The following is a 26,740-nucleotide window of genomic DNA, read 5'->3' on the forward strand; positions in this document are numbered from 1 at the left end:
TAAGGCATCTAGTAATAGTATAAAAATAGACAATTTAGACAAGGAGTATATGCAAATCTAAGCAAAATCAATCTAAAAAATCTAATACACAATTTTTAATTGTAAATTTACAGATTGTTGAAAAAGATAATCCCAGGATGTAATCCATTATGTATTAAATTTAGTATGTTTTACCAAGTTGTGTATGAATAACTTTTAACACAAAAAAATATATATTGGGGAAGTAGCTTAATGTGCCCATTGGAAATAAAGAATGCTAGCCCATTTTGGAATGCAAAGCTTAAGAAAATACAAACTTCAATCCATAGGAAAGCACTTTTTATTCAGTCTACACTCTGTATTCATACTATAGCTTTTTTTACAAATTATGATGTCATTATCAGACTTAACTCACAAGAGACTTTCATCCTTGGTCTATAAAAAAGGCAGTCCTCTGTTATAAAGCTTGAAACAATTGTAAGTGGCTGATATGCATATATGGAAATACAGAAAAACTGTCAATTCAATGCTAGGATAACATAAGGGGTGATGCTCCAACTGAAATTGGTCCTAGGCATTTAGGTTTCTAGTATCTATCTTCTTTAAAAAATAGGTTACTTTTTATATATTATCATTGGGTTTGGACAAATATTCTACATAATACCTATTGCATCCCTGAGCTTATTAGAAACTTGAAATAATATATATAAAGTATTGAAATTCTTTTCCTTGCATTTAAAAGATGAGCGCACTTCAGTAGATGCCATTGCTCAGGTGAGGGTTCCATGGTGTAATTGTTAGCACCCTGGACTTTGAATCTAGTAATCTGAGTTCATATCTCGTGGGAGCTAACATTGTTTATTTTCCTTTTGTTCAAAGCTCCATTTTCATTCAATGTATGAGTATTGCAAATCTTCATTTAAAATTCATATAAATTCCATCATCTTCAGTGGTGTCCTTTGTTTAAACTCATTTTTAAACTTATCAAATCAGAAGTATGTCAAATATTTGGAAATAAGAAAAGATGCAATAAGAATGCAGAGATCCATTACTTGTGCTCTGGTCTTTAGAAATTCTCCATTTTTTTTACTTCAGTGTGCACTAATGAGAGGAGAGCACATATCTTCTTCTTCTTCTAGTAACACCTAGTGCCCTCTATGTTTGAACAACAATATAATAACTGATTAATTTGCCCTTGCATATCTTAGTTATGCCATATTGCTTGATTTGAGACAAAAGTCACTGAGCCATGTAGAGAAAAATCTTCATCAGCCAAAGGATGACACTCCCACTGGCTTCTGATATGTATTTGAAGAGATTTTGTGATATATGTGTCTATGATGTTTTCAAGTGTTCATGCACTCCACCGATGAGCTTATTCCATTCTTGTCCATCAAGAAAAGCAAATGGCCCATACGGGGATCGAACCCGTGACCTTGGCGTTATTAGCACCACGCTCTAACCAACTGAGCTAACCGGCCACAGATATTACTGCAAGCAAACACAAAACTGGCAAATGTACCTCAAAGCACAGATCATATTTTGTTTTTATAGCATTTCATTTTTCAAAAAAAAAGCTTAAGCCATAGAGTCACTTGAAGCATGGGTATCATAAAAATGCTCCAGTTTCTTTCCACATTACAAAATAAAAATAAATATTAGATAGGATAATAACAAAGATTAAGGCATCTAGTAATAGTATAAAAATAGACAATTTAGACAAGGAGTATATGCAAATCTAAGCAAAATCAATCTAAAAAATCTAATACACAATTTTTAATTGTAAATTTACAGATTGTTGAAAAAGATAATCCCTGGATGTAATCCATTATGTATTAAATTTAGTATGTTTTACCAAGTTGTGTATGAATAACTTTTAACACAAAAAAATATATATTGGGGAAGTAGCTTAATGCGCCCATTGGAAATAAAGAATGCTAGCCCATTTTGGAATGCAAAGCTTAAGAAAATACAAACTTCAATCCATAGGAAAGCACTTTTTATTCAGTCTTCACTCTGTAATCATACTATAGCTTAATTTACAAATTGTGATGTCATTATCAGACTTAACTCACAAGAGACTTTCATCCTTGGTCTATAAAAAAGGCAGTCCTCTGTTATAAAGCTTGAAACAATTGTAAGTGGCTGATATGCAAATATGGAAATACAGAAAAACTGTCAATTCAATGCTAGGATAACATAAGGGGTGATGCTCCAACTGAAATTGGTCCTAGGCATTTAGGTTTCTAGTATCTATCTTCTCCTTTAAAAAATAGGTTACTTTTTATATATTATCATTGGGTTTGGACAAATATTCTACATAATACCTATTGCATCCCTGAGCTTATTAGAAACTTGAAATAATATATATAAAGTATTGAATTTCTTTTCTTTGCATTTAAAAGACGAGCGCACTTCAGTAGATGCCATTGCTCAGGTGAGGGTTCCATGGTGTAATTGTTAGCACCCTGGACTTTGAATCTAGTAATCTGAGTTCATATCTCGTGGGAGCTAACATTGTTTATTTTCCTTTTGTTCAAAGCTCCATTTTCATTCAATGTATGAGTATTGCAAATCTTCATTTAAAATTCATATAAATTCCATCATCTTCAGTGGTGTCCTTTGTTTAAACTCATTTTTAAACTTATCAAATCAGAAGTATGTCAAATATTTGGAAATAAGAAAAGATGCAATAAGAATGCAGAGATCCATTACTTGTGCTCTGGTCTTTAGAAATTCTCCATTTTTTTTACTTCAGTGTGCACTAATGAGAGGGGAGCACATATCTTCTTCTTCTTCTAGTAACACCTAGTGCCCTCTATGTTTGAGCAGCAATATAATAACTGATTAATTTGCCCTTGCATATCTTAGTTATGCCATATTGCTTGATTTGAGACAAAAGTCACTGAGCCATGTAGAGAAAAATCTTCATCAGCCAAAGGATGACACTCCCACTGGCTTCTGATATGTATTTGAAGAGATTTTGTGATATATGTGTCTATGATGTTTTCAAGTGTTCATGCACTCCACCGATGAGCTTATTCCATTCTTGTCCATCAAGAAAAGCAAATGACCCATACGGGGATCGAACCCGTGACCTTGGCGCTATTAGCACCAGGCTCTAAACAACTGAGCTAACCGGCCACAGATATTACTGCAAGCAAACACAAAACTGGCAAATGTACCTCAAAGCACAGATCATAATTTGTTTTTATAGCATTTCATTTTTTTTAAAAAAGCTTAAGCCATAGAGTCACTTGAAGCATGGGTATCATAAAAATGCTCCAGTTTCTTTCCACATTACAAAATAAAAATAAATATTAGATAGGATAATAACAAAGATTAAGGCATCTAGTAATAGTATAAAAATAGACAATTTAGACTAGGAGTATATGCAAATTTAAGCAAAATCAATCTAAAAAATCTAATACACAATTTTTAATTGTAAATTTACAGATTGTTGAAAAAGATAATCCTAGGATGTAATCCATTATGTATTAAATTTAGTATGTTTTACCAAGTTGTGTATGAATAACTTTTAACACAAAAAAATATATATTGGGGAAGTAGCTTAATGTGCCCATTGGAAAAAAAGAATGCTAGCCCATTTTGGAATGCAAAGCTTAAGAAAATACAAACTTCAATCCATAGGAAAGCACTTTTTATTCAGTCTACACTCTGTAATCATACTATAGCTTTTTTTACAAATTATGATGTCATTATCAGACTTAACTCACAAGAGACTTTCATCCTTGGTCTATAAAAAAGGCAGTCCTCTGTTATAAAGCTTGAAACAATTGTAAGTGGCTGATATGCATATATGGAAATACAGAAAAACTGTCAATTCAATGCTAGGATAACATAAGGGGTGATGCTCCAACTGAAATTGGTCCTAGGCATTTAGGTTTCTAGTATCTATCTTCTTTAAAAAATAGGTTACTTTTTATATATTATCATTGGGTTTGGACAAATATTCTACATAATACCTATTGCATCCCTGAGCTTATTAGAAACTTGAAATAATATATATAAAGTATTGAAATTCTTTTCTTTGCATTTAAAAGATGAGCGCACTTCAGTAGATGCCATTGCTCAGGTGAGGATTCCATGGTGTAATTGTTAGCACCCTGGACTTTGAATCTAGTAATCTGAGTTCATATCTCGTGGGAGCTAACATTGTTTATTTTCCTTTTGTTCAAAGCTCCATTTTCATTCAATGTATGAGTATTGCAAATCTTCATTTAAAATTCATATAAATTCCATCATCTTCAGTGGTGTCCTTTATTTAAACTCATTTTTAAACTTATCAAATCAGAAGTATGTCAAATATTTAGAAATAAGAAAAGATGCAATAAGAATGCAGAGATCCATTACTTGTGCTCTGGTCTTTAGAAATTCTCCATTTTTTTACTTCAGTGTGCACTAATGAGAGGGGAGCACATATCTTCTTCTTCTTCTAGTTACACCTAGTGCCCTCTATGTTTGAGCAGCAATATAATAACTGATTAATTTGCCATTGCATATCTTAGTTATGCCATATTGCTTGATTTGAGACAAAAGTCACTGAGCCATGTAGAGAAAAATCTTCATCAGCCAAAGGATGACACTCCCATTGGCTTCTGATATGTATTTGAAGAGATTTTGTGATATATGTGTCTATGATGTTTTCAAGTGTTCATTCACTCCACCGATGAGCTTATTCCATTCTTGTCCATCAAGAAAAGCAAATGGCCCAATCGGGGATCGAACCCGTGACCTTGGCGTTATTAGCACCACGCTCTAACCAACTGAGCTAACCGGCCACAGATATTACTGCAAGCAAACACAAAACTGGCAAATGTACCTCAAAGCACAGATCATATTTTGTTTTTATAGCATTTCATTTTTAAAAAAAAAAAGCTTAAGCCATAGAGTCACTTGAAGCATGGGTATCATAAAAATGCTCCAGTTTCTTTCCACATTACAAAATAAAAATAAATATTAGATAGGATAATAACAAAGGTTAAGGCATCTACTAATAGTATAAAAATAGACAATTTAGACAAGGAGTATATGCAAATCAAAGCAAAATCAATCTAAAAAATCTAATACACAATTTATAATTGTAAATTTACAGATTGTTGAAAAAAATAATCCCAGGATGTAATCCATTATGTATTAAATTTAGTATGTTTTACCAAGTTGTGTATGAATAACTTTTAACACAAAAAAATATATATTGGGGAAGTAGCTTAATGTGCCCATTGGAAATAAAGAATGCTAGCCCATTTTGGAATGCAAAGCTTAAGAAAATACAAACTTCAATCCATAGGAAAGCACTTTTTATTCAGTCTTCACTCTGTAATCATACTATAGCTTAATTTACAAATTGTGATGTCATTATCAGACTTAACTCACAAGAGACTTTCATCCTTGGTCTATAAAAAAGGCAGTCCTCTGTTATAAAGCTTGAAACAATTGTAAGTGGCTGATATGCAAATATGGAAATACAGAAAAACTGTCAATTCAATGCTAGGATAACATAAGGGGTGATGCTCCAACTGAAATTGGTCCTAGGCATTTAGGTTTCTAGTATCTATCTTCTCCTTTAAAAAATAGGTTACTTTTTATATATTATCATTGGGTTTGGACAAATATTCTACATAATACCTATTGCATCCCTGAGCTTATTAGAAACTTGAAATAATATATATAAAGTATTGAATTTCTTTTCTTTGCATTTAAAAGACGAGCGCACTTCAGTTGATGCCATTGCTCAGGTGAGGGTTCCATGGTGTAATTGTTAGCACCCTGGACTTTGAATCTAGTAATCTGAGTTCATATCTCGTGGGAGCTAACATTGTTTATTTTCCTTTTGTTCAAAGCTCCATTTTCATTCAATGTATGAGTATTGCAAATCTTCATTTAAAATTCATATAAATTCCATCATCTTCAGTGGTGTCCTTTGTTTAAACTCATTTTTAAACTTATCAAATCAGAAGTATGTCAAATATTTGGAAATAAGAAAAGATGCAATAAGAATGCAAAGATCCATTACTTGTGCTCTGGTCTTTAGAAATTCTCCATTTTTTTTACTTCAGTGTGCACTAATGAGAGGGGAGCACATATCTTCTTCTTCTTCTAGTAACACCTAGTGCCCTCTATGTTTGAGCAGCAATATAATAACTGATTAATTTGCCCTTGCATATCTTAGTTATGCCATATTGCTTGATTTGAGACAAAAGTCACTGAGCCATGTAGAGAAAAATCTTCATCAGCCAAAGGATGACACTCCCACTGGCTTCTGATATGTATTTGAAGAGATTTTGTGATATATGTGTCTATGATGTTTTCAAGTGTTCATGCACTCCACCGATGAGCTTATTCCATTCTTGTCCATCAAGAAAAGCAAATGGCCCATAAGGGGATCGAACCCGTGACCTTGGCGTTATTAGCACCACGCTCTAACAAACTGAGCTATCCGGCCACAGATATTACTGCAAGCAAACACAAAACTGGCAAATGTACCTCAAAGCACAGATCATATTTTGTTTTTATAGCATTTCATTTTTTAAAAAAAAGCTTAAGCCATAGAGTCACTTGAAGCATGGGTATCATAAAAATGCTCCAGTTTCTTTCCACATTACAAAATAAAAATAAATATTAGATAGGATAATAACAAAGATTAAGGCATTTAGTAATAGTATAAAAATAGACAATTTAGACTAGGAGTATATGCAAATCTAAGCAAAATCAATCTAAAAAATCTAATACACAATTTTTAATTGTAAATTTACAGATTGTTGAAAAAGATAATCCCAGGATGTAATCCATTATGTATTAAATTTAGTATGTTTTACCAAGTTGTGTATGAATAACTTTTAACACAAAAAAATATATATTGGGGAAGTAGCTTAATGTGCCCATTGGAAATAAAGAATGCTAGCCCATTTTGGAATGCAAAGCTTATGAAAATTCAAACTTCAATCCATAGGAAAGCACTTTTTATTCAGTCTACACTCTGTAATCATACTATAGCTTAATTTACAAATTGTGATGTCATTATCAGACTTAACTCACAAGAGACTTTCATCCTTGGTCTATAAAAAAGGCAGTCCTCTGTTATAAAGCTTGAAACAATTGTAAGTGGCTGATATGCAAATATGGAAATACAGAAAAACTGTCAATTCAATGCTAGGATAACATAAGGGGTGATGCTCCAACTGAAATTGGTCCTAGGCATTTAGGTTTCTAGTATCTATCTTCTCCTTTAAAAAATAGGTTACTTTTTATATATTATCATTGGGTTTGGACAAATATTCTACATAATACCTATTGCATCCCTGAGCTTATTAGAAACTTGAAATAATATATATAAAGTATTGAATTTATTTTCTTTGCATTTAAAAGATGAGCGCACTTCAGTAGATGCCATTGCTCAGGTGAGGGTTCCATGGTGTAATTGTTAGCACCCTGGACTTTGAATCTAGTCATCTGAGTTCATATCTCGTGGGAGCTAACATTGTTTATTTTCCTTTTGTTCAAAGCTCCATTTTCATTCAATGTATGAGTATTGCAAATCTTCATTTAAAATTCATATAAATTCCATCATCTTCAGTGGTGTCCTTTGTTTAAACTCATTTTTAAACTTATCAAATCAGAAGTATGTCAAATATTTGGAAATAAGAAAAGATGCAAAAAGAATGCAGAGATCCATTACTTGTGCTCTGGTCTTTAGAAATTCTCCATTTTTTTTTACTTCAGTGTGCACTAATGAGAGGGGAGCACATATCTTCTTCTTCTTCTAGTAACACCTAGTGCCCTCTATGTTTGAGCAGCAATATAATAACTGATTAATTTGCCCTTGCATATCTTAGTTATGCCATATTGCTTGATTTGAGACAAAAGTCACTGAGCCATGTAAAGAAAAATCTTCATCAGCCAAAGGATGACACTCCCACTGGCTTCTGATATGGATTTGAAGAGATTTTGTGATATATGTGTCTATGATGTTTTCAAGTATTCATGCACTCCACCGATGAGCTTATTCCATTCTTGTCCATCAAGAAAAGCAAATGGCCCATACGGGGATCGAACCCGTGACCTTGGCGTTATTAGCACCACGCTCTAACCAACTGAGCTAACCGGCCACAGATATTACTGCAAGCAAACACAAAACTGGCAAATGTACCTCAAAGCACAGATCATATTTTGTTTTTATAGCATTTCATTTTTCAAAAAAAAGCTTAAGCCATAGAGTCACTTGAAGCATGGGTATCATAAAAATGCTCCTGTTTCTTTCCACATTACAAAATAAAAATAAATATTAGATAGGATAATAACAAAGATTAAGGCATCTACTAATAGTATAAAAATAGACAATTTAGACAAGGAGTATATGCAAATCTAAGCAAAATCAATCTAAAAAATCTAATACACAATTTTTAATTGTAAATTTACAGATTGTTGAAAAAGATAATCCCAGGATGTAATCCATTATGTATTAAATTTAGTATGTTTTACCAAGTTGTGTATGAATAACTTTTAACACAAAAAAATATATATTGGGGAAGTAGCTTAATGTGCACATTGGAAATAAAGAATGCTAGCCCATTTTGGAATGCAAAGCTTATGAAAATTCAAACTTCAATCCATAGTAAAGCACTTTTTATTCAGTCTTCACTCTGTAATCATACTATAGCTTAATTTACAAATTGTGATGTCATTATCAGACTTAACTCACAAGAGACTTTCATCCTTGGTCTATAAAAAAGGCAGTCCTCTGTTATAAAGCTTGAAACAATTGTAAGTGGCTGATATGCAAATATGGAAATACAGAAAAACTGTCAATTCAATGCTAGGATAACATAAGGGGTGATGCTCCAACTGAAATTGGTCCTAGGCATTTAGGTTTCTAGTATCTATCTTCTCCTTTAAAAAATAGGTTACTTTTTATATATTATCATTGGGTTTGGACAAATATTCTACATAATACCTATTGCATCCCTGAGCTTATTAGAAACTTGAAATAATATATATAAAGTATTGAATTTCTTTTCTTTGCATTTAAAAGATGAGCGCACTTCAGTAGATGCCATTGCTCAGGTGAGGGTTCCATGGTGTAATTGTTAGCACCCTGGACTTTGAATCTAGTAATCTGAGTTCATATCTCGTGGGAGCTAACATTGTTTATTTTCCTTTTGATCAAAGCTCCATTTTCATTCAATGTATGAGTATTGCAAATCTTCATTTAAAATTCATATAAATTCCATCATCGTCAGTGGTGTCCTTTGTTTAAACTCATTTTTAAACTTATCAAATCAGAAGTATGTCAAATATTTGGAAATAAGAAAAGATGCAATAAGAATGCAGAGATCCATTACTTGTGCTCTGGTCTTTAGAAATTCTCCATTTTTTTTACTTCAGTGTGCTCTAATGAGAGGGGAGCACATATCTACTTCTTCTTCTAGTAACACCTAGTGCCCTCTATGTTTGAGCAGCAATATAATAACTGATTAATTTGCCCTTGCATATCTTAGTTATGCCATATTGCTTGATTTGAGACAAAAGTCACTGAGCCATGTAGAGAAAAATCTTCATCAGCCAAAGGATGACACTCCCACTGGCTTCTGATATGTATTTGAAGAGATTTTGTGATATATGTGTCTATGATGTTTTCAAGTATTCATGCACTCCACTCCATCAAGAAAAGCAAATAGCCCATACGGGGTTCGAACCCGTGACCTTGGCTTTATTAGCACCACGCTCTAACCAACTGAGCTAACCGGCCACAGATATTACTGCAAGCAAACACAAAACTGGCAAATGTACCTCAAAGCACAGATCATATTTTGTTTTTATAGCATTTCATTTTTCAAAAAAAAGCTTAAGCCATAGAGTCACTTGAAGCATGGGTATCATAAAAATGCTCCAGTTTCTTTCCACATTACAAAATAAAAATAAATATTAGATAGGATAATAACAAAGATTAAGGCATCTACTAATAGTATAAAAATAGACAATTTAGACAAGGAGTATATGCAAATCTAAGCAAAATCAATCTAAAAAATCTAATACACAATTTTTAATTGTAAATTTACAGATTGTTGAAAAAGATAATCCCAGGATGTAATCCATTATGTATTAAATTTAGTATGTTTTACCAAGTTGTGTATGAATAACTTTTAACACAAAAAAATATATATTGGGGAAGTAACTTAATGTGCCCATTGGAAATAAAGAATGCTAGCCCATTTTGGAATGCAAAGCTTAAGAAAATACAAACTTCAATCCATAGGAAAGCACTTTTTATTCAGTCTACACTCTGTAATCATACTATAGCTTAATTTACAAATTGTGATGTCATTATCAGACTTAACTCACAAGAGACTTTCATCCTTGGTCTATAAAAAAGGCAGTCCTCTGTTATAAAGCTTGAAACAATTGTAAGTGGCTGATATGCAAATATGGAAATACAGAAAAACTGTCAATTCAATGCTAGGATAACATAAGGGGTGATGCTCCAACTGAAATTGGTCCTAGGCATTTAGGTTTCTAGTATCTATCTTCTTTAAAAAATAGGTTACTTTTTATATATTATCATTGGGTTTGGACAAATATTCTACATAATACCTATTGCATCCCTGAGCTTATTAGAAACTTGAAATAATATATATAAAGTATTGAATTTCTTTTCTTTGCATTTAAAAGATGAGCGCACTTCAGTAGATGCCATCGCTCAGGTGAGGGTTCCATGGTGTAATTGTTAGCACCATGGACTTTGAATCTAGTCATCTGAGTTCATATCTCGTGGGAGCTAACATTGTTTATTTTCCTTTTGTTCAAAGCTCCATTTTCATTCAATGTATGAGTATTGCAAATCTTCATTTAAAATTCATATAAATTCCATCATCTTCAGTGGTGTCCTTTGTTTAAACTCATTTTTAAACTTATCAAATCAGAAGTATGTCAAATATTTGGAAATAAGAAAAGATGCAAAAAGAATGCAGAGATCCATTACTTGTGCTCTGGTCTTTAGAAATTCTCCATTTTTTTTACTTCAGTGTGCACTAATGAGAGGGGAGCACATATCTTCTTCTTCTTCTAGTAACACCTAGTGCCCTCTATGTTTGAGCAGCAATATAATAACTGATTAATTTGCCCTTGCATATCTTAGTTATGCCATATTGCTTGATTTGAGACAAAAGTCACTGAGCCATGTAAAGAAAAATCTTCATCAGCCAAAGGATGACACTCCCACTGGCTTCTGATATGTATTTGAAGAGATTTTGTGATATATGTGTCTATGATGTTTTCAAGTATTCATGCACTCCACCGATGAGCTTATTCCATTCTTGTCCATCAAGAAAAGCAAATTGCCCATACGGGGATCGAACCCGTGACCTTGGCGTTATTAGCACCACGCTCTAACCAACTGAGCTAACCAGCCACAGATATTACTGCAAGCAAACACAAAACTGGCAAATGTACCTCAAAGCACAGATCATATTTTGTTTTTATAGCATTTCATTTTTTTAAAAAAAGCTTAAGCCATAGAGTCACTTGAAGCATGGGTACCATAAAAATGCTCCAGTTTCTTTCCACATTACAAAATAAAAATAAATATTAGATAGGATAATAACAAAGATTAAGGCATCTACTAATAGTATAAAAATAGACAATTTAGACAAGGAGTATATGCAAATCTAAGCAAAATCAATCTAAATATCTAATACACAATTTTTAATTGTAAATTTACAGATTGTTGAAAAAGATAATCCCAGGATGTAATCCATTATGTATTAAATTTAGTATGTTTTACCAAGTTGTGTATGAATAACTTTTAACACAAAAAAATATATATTGGGGAAGTAGCTTAATGTGCCCATTGGAAATAAAGAATGCTAGGCCATTTTGGAATGCAAAGCTTAAGAAAATACAAACTTCAATCCATAGGAAAGCACTTTTTATTCAGTCTACACTCTGTAATCATACTATAGCTTAATTTACAAATTGTGATGTCATTATCAGACTTAACTCACAAGAGACTTTCATCCTTGGTCTATAAAAAAAGGCAGTCCTCTGTTATAAAGCTTGAAACAATTGTAAGTGGCTGATATGCAAATATGGAAATACAGAAAAACTGTCAATTCAATGCTAGGATAACATAAGGGGTGATGCTCCAACTGAAATTGGTCCTAGGCATTTAGGTTTCTAGTATCTATCTTCTCCTTTAAAAAATAGGTTACTTTTTATATATTATCATTGGGTTTTGACAAATATTCTACATAATACCTATTGCATCCCTGAGCTTATTAGAAACTTGAAATAATATATATAAAGTATTGAATTTCTTTTCTTTGCATTTAAAAGATGAGCGCACTTCAGTAGATGCCATTGCTCAGGTGAGGGTTCCATGGTGTAATTGTTAGCACCCTGGACTTTGAATCTAGTAATCTGAGTTCATATCTCATGGGAGCTAACATTGTTTATTTTCCTTTTGTTTAAAGCTCCATTTTCATTCAATGTATGAGTATTGCAAATCTTCATTTAAAATTCATATAAATTCCATCATCTTCAGTGGTGTCCTTTGTTTAAACTCATTTTTAAACTTATCAAATCAGAAGTATGTCAAATATTTGGAAATAAGAAAAGATGCAATAAGAATGCAGAGATCCATTACTTGTGCTCTGGTCTTTAGAAATTCTCCAATTTTTTTACTTCAGTGTGCACTAATGAGAGGGGAGCACATATCTTCTACTTCTAGTAACACCTAGTGCCCTCTATGTTTGAGCAGCAATATAATAACTGATTAATTTGCCCTTGCATATCTTAGTTATGCCATATTGCTTGATTTGAGACAAAAGTCACTGAGCCATGTAGAGAAAAATCTTCATCAGCCAAAGGATGACACTCCCACTGGCTTCTGATATGTATTTGAAGAGATTTTGTGATATATGTGTCTATGATGTTTTCAAGTATTCATGCACTCCACCAATGAGCTTATTCCATTCTTGTCCATCAAGAAAAGCAAATGGCCCATACGCGGATCAAACCCATGACTTTGGCGTTATTAGCACCACACTCTAACCAACTGAGCTAACCGGCCACAGATATTACTGCAAGCAAACACAAAACTGGCAAATGTACCTCAAAGCACAGATCATATTTTGTTTTTATAGCATTTCATTTTTCAAAAAAAAAGCTTAAGCCATAGAGTCACTTGAAGCATGGGTATCATAAAAATGCTCCAGTTTCTTTCCACATTACAAAATAAAAATAAATATTAGATAGGATAATAACAAAGATTAAGGCATCTAGTAATAGTATAAAAATAGACAATTTAGACTAGGAGTATATGCAAATCTAAGCAAAATCAATCTAAAAAATCTAATACACAATTTTTAATTGTAAATTTACAGATTGTTGAAAAAGATAATCCCAGGATGTAATCCATTATGTATTAAATTTAGTATGTTTTACCAAGTTGTGTATGAATAACTTTTAACACAAAAAAATATATATTGGGGAAGTAGCTTAATGTGCCCATTGGAAATAAAGACTGCTAGCCCATTTTGGAATGCAAAGCTTAAGAAAATACAAACTTCAATCCATAGGAAAGCACTTTTTATTCAGTCTACACTCTGTAATCATACTATAGCTTAATTTACAAATTGTGATGTCATGATCAGACTTAACTCACAAGAGACTTTCATCCTTGGTCTATAAAAAAGGCAGTCCTCTGTTATAAAGCTTGAAACAATTGTAAGTGGCTGATATGCAAATATGGAAATACAGAAAACCTGTCAATTCAATGCTAGGATGACATAAGGGGTGATGCTCCAACTGAAATTGGTCCTAGGCATTTAGGTTTCTAGTATCTATCTTCTCCTTTAAAAAATAGGTTACTTTTTATATATTATCATTGGGTTTGGACAAATATTCTACATAATACCTATTGCATCCGTGAGCTTATTAGAAACTTGAAATAATATATATAAAGTATTGAATTTCTTTTCTTTGCATTTAAAAGATGAGCGCACTTCAGTAGATGCCATTGCTCAGGTGAGGGTTCCATGGTGTAATTGTTAGCACCCTGTACTTTGAATCTAGTCATCTGAGTTCATATCTTGAGGGAGCTAACATTGTTTATTTTCCTTTTGTTCAAAGCTCCATTTTCATTCAATGTATGAGTATTGCAAATCTTCATTTAAAATTCATATAAATTCCATCATCTTCAGTGGTGTCCTTTGTTTAAACTCATTTTTAAACTTATCAAATCAGAAGTATGTCAAATATTTGGAAATAAGAAAAGATGCAATAAGAATGCAGCGATCCATTACTTGTGCTCTGGTCTTTAGAAATTCTCCAATTTTTTTTTACTTCAGTGTGCACTAATGAGAGGGGTGCACATATCTTCTTCTTCTTCTTCTAGTAACACCTAGTGCCCTCTATGTTTGAGCAGCAATATAATAACTGATTAATTTGCCCTTGCATATCTTAGTTATGCCATATTGCTTGATTTGAGACAAAAGTCACTGAGCCATGTAGAGAAAAATCTTCATCAGCCAAAGGATGACACTCCCACTGGCTTCCGATATGTATTTGAAGAGATTTTGTGATATATGTGTCTATAATGTTTTCAAGAATTCATGCACTCCACCAATGAGCTTATTCCATCAAGAATAGCAAACGGCCCATACGGGGATCGAACCCATGACCTTGGAGTTATTAGCACCACGCTCTAACCAACTGAGCTAACCAGCCACAGATATTACTGCAAGCAAACACAAAACTGGCAAATGTACCTCAAAGCACAAATCATATTTTGTTTTTATAGCATTTCATTTTTCAAAAAAAAGCTTAAGCCATAGAGTCACTTGAAGCATGGGTATCATAAAAATGCTCCAGTATCTTTCCACATTACAAAATAAAAATAAATATTAGATAGGATAATAACAAAGATTAAGGCATCTACTAATAGTATAAAAATAGACAATTTAGACAAGGAGTATATGCAAATCTAAGCAAAATCAATCTAAAAAATCTAATACACAATTTTTAATTGTAAATTTACAGATTGTTGAAAAAGATAATCCCAGGATGTAATCCATTATGTATTAAATTTAGTATGTTTTACCAAGTTGTGTATGAGTAACTTATAACACAAAAAAATATATATTGGGGAAGTAGCTTAATGTGGCCATTGGAAATAAAGAATGCTAGCCCATTTTGGAATGCAAAGCTTAAGAAAATACAAACTTCAATCCATAGGAAAGCACTTTTTATTCAGTCTACACTCTAATCATACTATAGCTTAATTTACAAATTGTGATGTCATTATCAGACTTAACTCACTAGAGACTTTTATCCTTGGTCTATAAAAAAGGCAGTCCTCTGTTATAAAGCTTGAAACAATTGTAAGTGGCTGATATGCAAATATGGAAATACAGAAAAACTGTCAATTCAATGCTAGGATAACATAAGGGGTGATGCTCCAACTGAAATTGGTCCTAGGCATTTAGGTTTCTAGTATCTATCTTCTCCTTTAAAAAATAGGTTACTTTTTATATATTATCATTGGGTTTGGACAAATATTCTACATAATACCTATTGCATCCCTGAGCTTATTAGAAACTTGAAATAATATATATAAAGTATTGAATTTCTTTTCTTTGCATTTAAAAGATGAGCGCACTTCAGTAGATGCCATTGCTCAGGTGAGGGTTCCATGGTGTAATTGTTAGCACCCTGGACTTTGAATCTAGTCATCTGAGTTCATATCTCGTGGGAGCTAACATTGTTTATTTTCCTTTTGTTCAAAGCTCCATTTTCATTCAATGTATGAGTATTGCAAATCTTCATTTAAAATTCATATAAATTCCATCATCTTCAGTGGTGTCCTTTGTTTAAACTTATTTTTAAACTTATCAAATCAGAAGTATGTCAAATATTTGGAAATAAGAAAATATGCAATAAGAATGCAGAGATCCATTACTTGTGCTCTGGTCTTTAGAAATTCTCCATTTTTTTTACTTCAGTGCGCACTAATGAGAGGGGAGCACATATCTTCTTCTTCTTCTAGTAACACCTAGTGCCCTCTATGTTTGAGCAGCAATATAATAACTGATTAATTTGCCCTTGCATATCTTAGTTATGCCATATTGCTTGATTTGAGACAAAAGTCACTGAGCCATGTAGAGAAAAATCTTCATCAGCCAAAGGATGACACTCCCACTGGCTTCTGATATGTATTTGAAGAGATTTTGTGATATATGTGTCTATGATGTTTTCAAGTGTTCATGCACTCCACCGATGAGCTTATTCCATTCTTGTCCATCAAGAAAAGCAAATGGCCCATACGGGGATCAAACCCGTGAGCTTTGCGTTATTAGCACCACCCTCTAACCAACTGAGCTAAATGGCCACAGATATTACTGCAAGCAAACACAAAACTGGCAAATGTACCTCAAAGCACAGATCATATTTTGTTTTTATAGCATTTCATTTTTCAAAAAAAATCTTAAGCCATAGAGTCACTTGAAGCATGAGTATCATAAAAATGCTCCAGTTTCTTTCCACATTTCAAAATAAAAATAAATATTAGATAGGATAATAACAAAGATTAAGGCATCTGCTAATAGTATAAAAATAGACAATTTAGACTAGGAGTATATGCAAATCTAAGCAAAATCAATCTAAAAAATCTAATACACAATTTTTAATTGTAAATTTACAGATTGTTGAAAAAGATAATCCCAGGATGTAATCCATTATGTATTAAATTTAGTATGTTTTACCAAGTTGTGTATGAATAACTTTTAACACAAAAAAATATATATTTGGGAAGTAGCTTAATGTGCCCATTGGAAATAAAGAATGCTAGCCCATTTTGGAATCTAAAGCTTAAGAAAATACAAACTTCAATCCATAGGAAAGCACTTTTTATTCAGTCTACACTCTGTAATCATACTATAGCTTAATTTACAAATTGTGATGTCATGATCAGACTTAACTCACAAGAGACTTTCATCCTTGGTCTATAAAAAAGGCAGTCCTCTGTTATAAAGCTTGAAACAATTGTAAGTGGCTGATATGCAAATATGGAAATACAGAAAAACTGTCAATTCAATGCTAGGATAACATAAGGGGTGATGCTCCAACTGAAATTGGTCCTAGGCATTTAGGTTTCTAGTATCTATCTTCTCCTTAAAAAAATAGGTTATTTTTTATATATTATCATTGGGTTTGGACAAATATTCTACATAATACCTATTGCATCCCTGAGCTTATTAGAAACTTGAAATAATATATATAAAGTATTGAATTTCTTTTCTTTGCATTTAAAAGATGAGCGCACTTCAGTAGATGCCATTGCTCAGGTGAGGGTTCCATGGTGTAATTGTTAGCACCCTGGACTTTGAATCTAGTAATCTGAGTTCATATCTCGTGGGAGCTAACATTGTTTATTTTCCTTTTGTTCAAAGCTCCATTTTCATTCAATGTATGAGTATTGCAAATCTTCATTTAAAATTCATATAAATTCCATCATCTTCAGTGGTGTCCTTTGTTTAAACTCATTTTTAAACTTATCAAATCAGAAGTATGTCAAATATTTGGAAATAAGAAAAGATGCAATAAGAATGCAGAGATCCATTACTTGTGCTCTGGTCTTTAGAAATTCTCAATTTTTTTTACTTCAGTGTGCACTAATGAGAGAGGAGCACATATCTTCTTCTAGTAACACCTAGTGCCCTCTATGTTTGAGCAGCAATATAATAACTGATTAATTTGCCCTTGCATATCTTAGTTATGCCTAATTGCTTGATTTGAGACAAAAGTCACTGAACCATGTAGAGAAAAATCTTCATCAGCCAAAGGATGACACTCCCATTGGCTTCTGATATGTATTTGAAGAGAATTTGTGATATATGTGTCTATGAGGTTTTCAAGAATTCATGCACTCCACCGATGAGCTTATTCCATCAAGAATAGCAAATGGCCCATACGGGGATCGAACCAGTGACCTTGGTGTTATTAGCACCACGCTCTAACCAACTGAGCTAACCGGCCACAGATATTACTGCAAGCAAACACAAAACTGGCAAATGTACCTCAAAGCACAGATCATATTTTGTTTTTATAGCATTTCATTTTTAAAAAAAAAGCTTAAGCCATAGAGTCACTTGAAGCATGGGTATCATAAAAATGCTCCAGTTTCTTTCCACATTACAAAATAAAAATAAATATTAGATAGGATAATAACAAAGATTAAGGCATCTACTAATAGTATAAAAATAGACAATTTAGACAAGGAGTATATGCAAATCTAAGCAAAATCAATCTAAAAAATCTAATACACAATTTTTAATTGAAAATTTACAGATTGTTGAAAAAGATAATCCCAGGATGTAATCCATTATGTATTAAATTTAGTATGTTTTACCAAGTTGTGTATGAATAACTTATAACACAAAAAAATATATATTGGGGAAGTAGCTTAATGTGGCCATTGGAAATAAAGAATGCTAGCCCATTTTGGAATGCAAAGCTTAAGAAAATACAAACTTCAATCCATAGGAAAGCACTTTTTATTCAGTCTACACTCTAATCATACTATAGCTTAATTTACAAATTGTGATGTCATTATCAGACTTAACTCACAAGAGACTTTCATCCTTGGTCTATAAAAAAGGCAGTCCTCTGTTATAAAGCTTGAAACAATTGTAAGTGGCTGATATGCAAATATGGAAATACAGAAAAACTGTCAATTCAATGCTAGGATAACATAAGGGGTGATGCTCCAACTGAAATTGGTCCTAGGCATTTAGGTTTCTAGTATCTATCTTCTCCTTTAAAAAATAGGTTACTTTTTATATATTATCATTGGGTTTGGACAAATATTCTACATAATACCTATTGCATCCCTGAGCTTATTAGAAACTTGAAATAATATATATAAAGTATTGAATTTCTTTTCTTTGCATTTAAAAGATGAGCGCACTTCAGTAGATGCCATTGCTCAGGTGAGGGTTCCATGGTGTAATTGTTAGCACCCTGGACTTTGAATCTAGTCATCTGAGTTCATATCTCGTGGGAGCTAACATTGTTTATTTTCCTTTTGTTCAAAGCTCCATTTTCATTCAATGTATGAGTATTGCAAATCTTCATTTAAAATTCATATAAATTCCATCATCTCCAGTGGTGTCCTTTGTTTAAACTCATTTTTAAACTTAAAAAGGATGGCTGCGCTGCAAGGGAGAAAGAGCAATGATCCACTAAATGTGTACAATTTGATACATTTATTAAAAACAAATTTATTAAAAGCGCTAACTGATTAAAAAACAGTAATATTCTGTACATTTAAATGTGCCATGTGCATACAAAAAATATATATGAAAAAATAATTTTTTTTTTTTTTATTTTTTTTACCCAGAATAATGGTTCAGGACATGTATCATAGAGCTCTATAGGATCCGTTCCAAATATCGCCCTGGAGTGCTAAAGGTCCAGTTATATTCCACTGTGGAGAGTCCCTTTTATAAGGTGTTTAGAGAGTCCTTTTCAAATTCCATATGCCGCTAGAGGATTAAAGATGGAATACAGTGTCCCATGTGCAATGAGTACCTCATGCAGTGCGGTAATTGGATGGTGCCTCTCTGGGACTCCTCTGGAAAGCTGGAAAGATTGGTGAGGGCTGGTCCGGATCTAATTGAGAAGAAGTCCTGCTCCAATGGGTAAAAACCTGACGCGTTTCGCTGCGTATGCCTTGCAGCTTTTTCAAAGGTATGCTGTACTGTCTGGGTTTGGGCTTTATATACCCTAGACAAAATGGTGGCTTAATTGGCACCTGGATGCACATTTCCTGTTAATCACATATATATCTCTTTCTAATAATAAAAACAACTAAAATGTGTACAGGAGACAGACCTACCTATATGTAAGAAACATTAATAATAACAAATTTGTATTTCAAGTAACAGTAAGTGTTTTTTGTTTTTTATTTTGTACATTGAACTCTTGCTATGTAATATATTAATCCAATTGGAGCTTTTGTTTATTGCTCTGTAACCATGGAAACCGTTCTTAAAGGGATTTCATAGGTCGAATTGAGAGTCATGTGATCAGTAGTTATCATGTGCTTAATGTCACATGATCAATATGAAGAAACCCTTTGTTTTATTTCTGGGCTGTATAATTATAAACAAGCCCTATGTTTTAATATATAGAGGGAGCGGCTGCTAGTGGCTTGTTATAATTAGTGTGCTTCTATCTATATATTTATTTGATTGAAAAGGGGACCAGCGTTTACTCCCGGACCGTTGTTATAGCAACGGGAACCGGAAGTGATGTAGATCTTATGTGCGCCAATGGGTTCTCTCGGGCCGTTGCCATGGTGACGCGGCCCGGAGTAGACTCGTCCTTCAAAGCCGCGTCACACTTGATACGTCGGGAGGAGGGAAAATAACATCCTCCGACTGTTGTCACGTACATCCCCATGGTAACGTGGCTTGTTCTGGCCGTGTTCTCTTCGGCAAAGGACGTGATCACGTGGGCGGAAGCACACGCGTCGCTCCTAGCCGGTTTCCATGGTAACCCTGCAGCACCATGTATTAAACATAGCGTGCTGCAGGTGCATTTGCCACATAGTAGCACCACCTCTAGTGTCTTGATTCTATCAAGTTTGGCTGTTGGAACATGAAGGCAACAAACGGATATTTACATTATATTGATTATACGCTAAACCAATTATTATTCATGGGGATGCTAACTTGGTTAAACTAAATATCAGCATCTCTCTATTACTAAGAGTATCAAACCAAAGATTGCAAATAAACAGAAGGAAAATGAAAAAAAAGGGGGGGGGAGGGGGAGGGGGACAATGGGACAATTAAATATGAAAAATGAAGATCACTCAATTGGAGATTTTTTTGGGTAGAGATGAAAGGGAGAATAATGAGTGGGTGTTTAAATTAAATATTACAGGAAAAATATATACTAAATCCAAAAAACCATCAATTTATTATATTAAATGATCATGTTTAGTTCTACTGCCTCATTGAGGCCATCCGGATAGATAGACCCCATCCTAAACATCCAGTAGACCTCCTGTTGGCACAGTTTTTTGAAACGGTCCCCTCCCCTATTTGTAATAGGAATGTGTTCAATTCCTATTATTTTGAGGCTTTTTGGGTCCCCGTTATGATGATTATTAAAGTGTTGAGAAACACTATGTGTAGTAACCCTATTCAGAATGTTTCTACGATGTTCTAGAAACCTGATCTTAAGTTTTCTAGTGGTGCGGCCTACATAATATAGGCCGCACCCACATTGAAGTATATATATGACATATATCGAATTACAATTAATATGACTTTTGATTTTATATTGTTTCTCCCCCTTATCAGTGTTCACATATTGTGTTTTTTCTATATATTTGCACGTGATACACCTAGTGTTTGATAAGGGGGAGAAACAATATAAAATCAAAAGTCATATTAATTGTATTAATTTTCCTTCTGTTTATTTGCAATCTTTGGTTTGATACTCTTAGTAATAGAGAGATGCTGATATTTAGTTTAACCAAGTTAGCATCCCCATGAATAATAATTGGTTTAGCGTATAATCAATATAATGTAAATATCCGTTTGTTGCCTTCATGTTCCAACAGCCAAACTTGATAGAATCAAGACACTAGAGGTGGTGCTACTATGTGGCAAATGCACCTGCAGCACGCTATGTTTAATACATGGTGCTGCAGGGTTACCATGGAAACCGGCTAGGAGCGACGCGTGTGCTTCCGCCCACGTGATCACGTCCTTTGCCGAAGAGAACACGGCCAGAACAAGCCACGTTACCATGGGGATGTACGTGACAACAGTCGGAGGATGTTATTTTCCCTCCTCCCGACGTATCAAGTGTGACGCGGCTTTGAAGGACGAGTCTACTCCGGGCCGCGTCACCATGGCAACGGCCCGAGAGAACCCATTGGCGCACATAAGATCTACATCACTTCCGGTTCCCGTTGCTATAACAACGGTCCGGGAGTAAACGCTGGTCCCCTTTTCAATCAAATAAATATATAGATAGAAGCACACTAATTATAACAAGCCACTAGCAGCTGCTCCCTCTATATATTAAAACATAGGGCTTGTTTATAATTATACAGCCCAGAAATAAAACAAAGGGTTTCTTCATATTGATCATGTGACATTAAGCACATGATAACTACTGATCACATGACTCTCAATTCGACCTATGAAATCCCTTTAAGAACGGTTTCCATGGTTACAGAGCAATAAACAAAAGCTCCAATTGGATTAATATATTACATAGCAAGAGTTCAATGTACAAAATAAAAAACAAAAAACACTTACTGTTACTTGAAATACAAATTTGTTATTATTAATGTTTCTTACATATAGGTAGGTCTGTCTCCTGTACACATTTTAGTTGTTTTTATTATTAGAAAGAGATATATATGTGATTAACAGGAAATGTGCATCCAGGTGCCAATTAAGCCACCATTTTGTCTAGGGTATATAAAGCCCAAACCCAGACAGTACAGCATACCTTTGAAAAAGCTGCAAGGCATACGCAGCGAAACGCGTCAGGTTTTTACCCATTGGAGCAGGACTTCTTCTCAATTAGATCCGGACCAGCCCTCACCAATCTTTCCAGCTTTCCAGAGGAGTCCCAGAGAGGCACCATCCAATTACCGCACTGCATGAGGTACTCATTGCACATGGGACACTGTATTCCATCTTTAATCCTCTAGCGGCATATGGAATTTGAAAAGGACTCTCTAAACACCTTATAAAAGGGACTCTCCACAGTGGAATATAACTGGACCTTTAGCACTCCAGGGCGATATTTGGAACGGATCCTATAGAGCTCTATGATACATGTCCTGAACCATTATTCTGGGTAAAAAAAAAAAAAATATTTTTTCATATATATTTTTTGTATGCACATGGCACATTTAAATGTACAGAATATGACTGTTTTTTAATCAGTTAGCGCTTTTAATAAATTTGTTTTTAATAAATGTATCAAATTGTACACATTTAGTGGATCATTGCTCTTTCTCCCTTGCAGCGCAGCCATCCTTTTTCTGTTTTCGTAATATATTGGGAGTGACTTCCCTCTCAAACCAGGCTGCCGCTTAGCCGAGCATCTCGCCTCACAGCGCCCGAATACCCTTGGGTATACATTATCCTTTTTTCATTTTTAAACTTATCAAATCAGAAGTATGTCAAATATTTGGAAATAAGAAAATATGCAATAAGAATGCAGAGATCCATTACTTGTGCTCTGGTCTTTAGAAATTCTCCATTTTTTTTACTTCAGTGTGCACTAATGAGAGGGGAGCACATATCTTCTTCTTCTTCTAGTAACACCTAGTGCCCTCTATGTTTGAGCAGCAATATAATAACTGATTAATGTGCCCTTGCATATCTTAGTTATGCCATATTGCTTGATTTGAGACAAAAGTCACTGAGCCATGTAGAGAGAAATCTTCATCAACCAAAGGATGACACTCCCACTGGCTTCTGATATGTATTTGAAGAGATGTTGTGATATATGTGTCTATGATGTTTTCAAGTGTTCATGCACTCCACCGATGAGCTTATTCCATTCATGTCCATCAAGAAAAGCAAATGGCCCATACGGGGATCGAACCCGTGAGCTTTGCGTTATTAGCACCACCCTCTAACCAACTGAGCTAAATGGCAACAGATATTAATGCTAGCAAACACAAAACTGGCAAATGTACCTCAAAGCACAGATCATATTTTGTTTTTATAGCATTTCATTTTTCAAAAAAAAGCTTAAGCCATAGAGTCACTTGAAGCATGGGTATCATAAAAATGCTCCAGTTTCTTTCCACATTTCAAAATAAAAATAAATATTAGATAGGATAATAACAAAGATTAAGGCATCTAGTAATAGTATAAAAATAGACAATTTAGACTAGGAGTATATGCAAATCTAAGCAAAATCAATCTAAAAAATCTAATACACAATTTTTAATTGTAAATTTACAGATTGTTGAAAAAGATAATCCCAGGATGTAATCCATTATGTATTAAATTTAGTATGTTTTACCAAGTTGTGTATGAATAACTTTTAACACAAAAAATATATATTGGGGAAGTAGCTTAATGTGCCCATTGGAAATAAAGAATGCTAGCCCATTTTGGAATGCAAAGCTTAAGAAAATACAAACTTCAATCCGTAGGAAAGCACTTTTTATTCAGTCTACACTCTGTAATCATACTATAGCTTAATTTACAAATTGTGATGTCATGATCAGACTTAACTCACAAGAGACTTTCATCCTTGGTCTATAAAAAAGGCAGTCCTCTGTTATAAAGCTTGAAACAATTGTAAGTGGCTGATATGCAAATATGGAAATACAGAAAAACTGTCAATTCAATGCTAGGATAACATAAGGGGTGATGCTCCAACTGAAATTGGTCCTAGGCATTTAGGTTTCTAGTATCTATCTTCTCCTTTAAAAAATAGGTTACTTTTTATATATTATCATTGGGTTTGGACAAATATTCTACATAATACCTATTGCATCCCTGAGCTTATTAGAAACTTGAAATAATATATATAAAGTATTGAATTTCTTTTCTTTGCATTTAAAAGATGAGCGCACTTCAGTAGATGCCATTGCTCAGGTGAGGGTTCCATGGTGTAATTGTTAGCACCCTGTACTTTGAATCTAGTCATCTGAGTTCATATCTCGTGGGAGCTAACATTGTTTATTTTCCTTTTGTTCAAAGCTCCATTTTCATTCAATGTATGAGTATTGCAAATCTTCATTTAAAATTCATATAAATTCCATCATCTTCAGTGGTGTCCTTTGTTTAAACTCATTTTTAAACTTATCAAATCAGAAGTATGTCAAATATTTGGAAATAAGAAAAGATGCAATAAGAATGCAGAGATCCATTACTTGTGCTCTGGTCTTTAGAAATTCTCCAATTTTTTTTACTTCAGTGTGCACTAATGAGAGGGGAGCACATATCTTCTTCTTCTTCTAGTAACACCTAGTGCCCTCTATGTTTGAGCAGCAATATAATAACTGATTTGCCCTTGCATATCTTAGTTATGCCATATTGCTTGATTTGAGACAAAAGTCACTGAGCCATGTAGAGAAAAATCTTCATCAGCCAAAGGATGACACTCCCACTGGCTTCTGATATGTATTTGAAGAGATTTTGTGATATATGTGTCTATAATGTTTTCAAGAATTCATGCACTCCACCAATGAGCTTATTCCATCAAGAATAGCAAATGGCCCATACGGGGATCGAACCCGTGACCTTGGTGTTATTAGCACCATGCTCTAACCAACTGAGCTAACCAGCCACAGATATTACTGCAAGCAAACACAAAACTGGCAAATGTACCTCAAAGCACAAATCATATTTTGTTTTTATAGCATTTCATTTTTCAAAAAAAAGCTTAAGCCATAGAGTCACTTGAAGCATGGGTATCATAAAAATGCTCCAGTTTCTTTCCACATTACAAAATAAAAATAAATATTAGATAGGATAATAACAAAGATTAAGGCATCTACTAATAGTATAAAAATAGACAATTTAGACAAGGAGTATATGCAAATCTAAGCAAAATCAATCTAAAAAATCTAATACACAATTTTTAATTGTAAATTTACAGATTGTTGAAAAAGATAATCCCAGGATGTAATCCATTATGTATTAAATTTAGTATGTTTTACCAAGTTGTGTATGAGTAACTTATAACACAAAAAAATATATATTGGGGAAGTAGCTTAATGTGGCCATTGGAAATAAAGAATGCTAGCCCATTTTGGAATGCAAAGCTTAAGAAAATACAAACTTCAATCCATAGGAAAGCACTTTTTATTCAGTCTACACTCTAATCATACTATAGCTTAATTTACAAATTGTGATGTCATTATTAGACTTAACTCACAAGAGACTTTCATCCTTGGTCTATAAAAAAGGCAGTCCTCTGTTATAAAGCTTGAAACAATTGTAAGTGGCTGATATGCAAATATGGAAATACAGAAAAACTGTCAATTCAATGCTAGGATAACATAAGGGGTGATGCTCCAACTGAAATTGGTCCTAGGCATTTAGGTTTCTAGTATCTATCTTCTCCTTTAAAAAATAGGTTACTTTTTATATATTATCATTGGGTTTGGACAAATATTCTACATAATACCTATTGCATCCCTGAGCTTATTAGAAACTTGAAATAATATATATAAAGTATTGAATTTCTTTTCTTTGCATTTAAAAGATGAGCGCACTTCAGTAGATGCCATTGCTCAGGTGAGGGTTCCATGGTGTAATTGTTAGCACCCTGGACTTTGAATCTAGTCATCTGAGTTCATATCTCGTGGGAGCTAACATTGTTTATTTTCCTTTTGTTCAAAGCTCCATTTTCATTCAATGTATGAGTATTGCAAATCTTCATTTAAAATTCATATAAATTCCATCATCTTCAGTGGTGTCCTTTGTTTAAACTTATTTTTAAACTTATCAAATCAGAAGTATGTCAAATATTTGGAAATAAGAAAATATGCAATAAGAATGCAGAGATCCATTACTTGTGCTCTGGTCTTTAGAAATTCTCCATTTTTTTTACTTCAGTGTGCACTAATGAGAGGGGAGCACATATCTTCTTCTTCTTCTAGTAACACCTAGTGCCCTCTATGTTTGAGCAGCAATATAATAACTGATTAATTTGCCCTTGCATATCTTAGTTATGCCATATT

The 26,740-nt window shown here is 33.6% G+C and overlaps 10 non-coding genes across 10 annotated transcripts; all 10 read right to left on the minus strand.

Moving 5' to 3' along the window:
• Positions 1-1,386: 1,386 nt before the first annotated feature.
• TRNAI-AAU (transfer RNA isoleucine (anticodon AAU)) lies at positions 1,387-1,460 on the minus strand. Its single transcript has one exon. It is a non-coding gene; the product is annotated as a tRNA-Ile (tRNA).
• Positions 1,461-3,049: 1,589 nt separating this feature from the next.
• TRNAI-AAU (transfer RNA isoleucine (anticodon AAU)) lies at positions 3,050-3,123 on the minus strand. Its single transcript has one exon. It is a non-coding gene; the product is annotated as a tRNA-Ile (tRNA).
• Positions 3,124-4,707: 1,584 nt separating this feature from the next.
• On the minus strand, positions 4,708-4,781 carry TRNAI-AAU (transfer RNA isoleucine (anticodon AAU)). The gene has a single exon. It is a non-coding gene; the product is annotated as a tRNA-Ile (tRNA).
• Positions 4,782-6,371: 1,590 nt separating this feature from the next.
• Positions 6,372-6,445, minus strand: TRNAI-AAU (transfer RNA isoleucine (anticodon AAU)). Its single transcript has one exon. It is a non-coding gene; the product is annotated as a tRNA-Ile (tRNA).
• A 1,589-nt stretch (positions 6,446-8,034) lies between these two features.
• Positions 8,035-8,108, minus strand: TRNAI-AAU (transfer RNA isoleucine (anticodon AAU)). The gene has a single exon. It is a non-coding gene; the product is annotated as a tRNA-Ile (tRNA).
• A 1,566-nt stretch (positions 8,109-9,674) lies between these two features.
• TRNAI-AAU (transfer RNA isoleucine (anticodon AAU)) lies at positions 9,675-9,748 on the minus strand. The gene has a single exon. It is a non-coding gene; the product is annotated as a tRNA-Ile (tRNA).
• A 1,585-nt stretch (positions 9,749-11,333) lies between these two features.
• TRNAI-AAU (transfer RNA isoleucine (anticodon AAU)) lies at positions 11,334-11,407 on the minus strand. The gene has a single exon. It is a non-coding gene; the product is annotated as a tRNA-Ile (tRNA).
• A 3,243-nt stretch (positions 11,408-14,650) lies between these two features.
• TRNAI-AAU (transfer RNA isoleucine (anticodon AAU)) lies at positions 14,651-14,724 on the minus strand. The gene has a single exon. It is a non-coding gene; the product is annotated as a tRNA-Ile (tRNA).
• Positions 14,725-17,956: 3,232 nt separating this feature from the next.
• On the minus strand, positions 17,957-18,030 carry TRNAI-AAU (transfer RNA isoleucine (anticodon AAU)). The gene has a single exon. It is a non-coding gene; the product is annotated as a tRNA-Ile (tRNA).
• A 7,237-nt stretch (positions 18,031-25,267) lies between these two features.
• TRNAI-AAU (transfer RNA isoleucine (anticodon AAU)) lies at positions 25,268-25,341 on the minus strand. Its single transcript has one exon. It is a non-coding gene; the product is annotated as a tRNA-Ile (tRNA).
• Between the last annotated feature and the right edge of the window lie 1,399 nt (positions 25,342-26,740).

This window comes from Pseudophryne corroboree, chromosome 11 (assembly GCF_028390025.1).
Source record: "Pseudophryne corroboree isolate aPseCor3 chromosome 11, aPseCor3.hap2, whole genome shotgun sequence".
NCBI lineage: Eukaryota > Metazoa > Chordata > Amphibia > Anura > Myobatrachidae > Pseudophryne > Pseudophryne corroboree.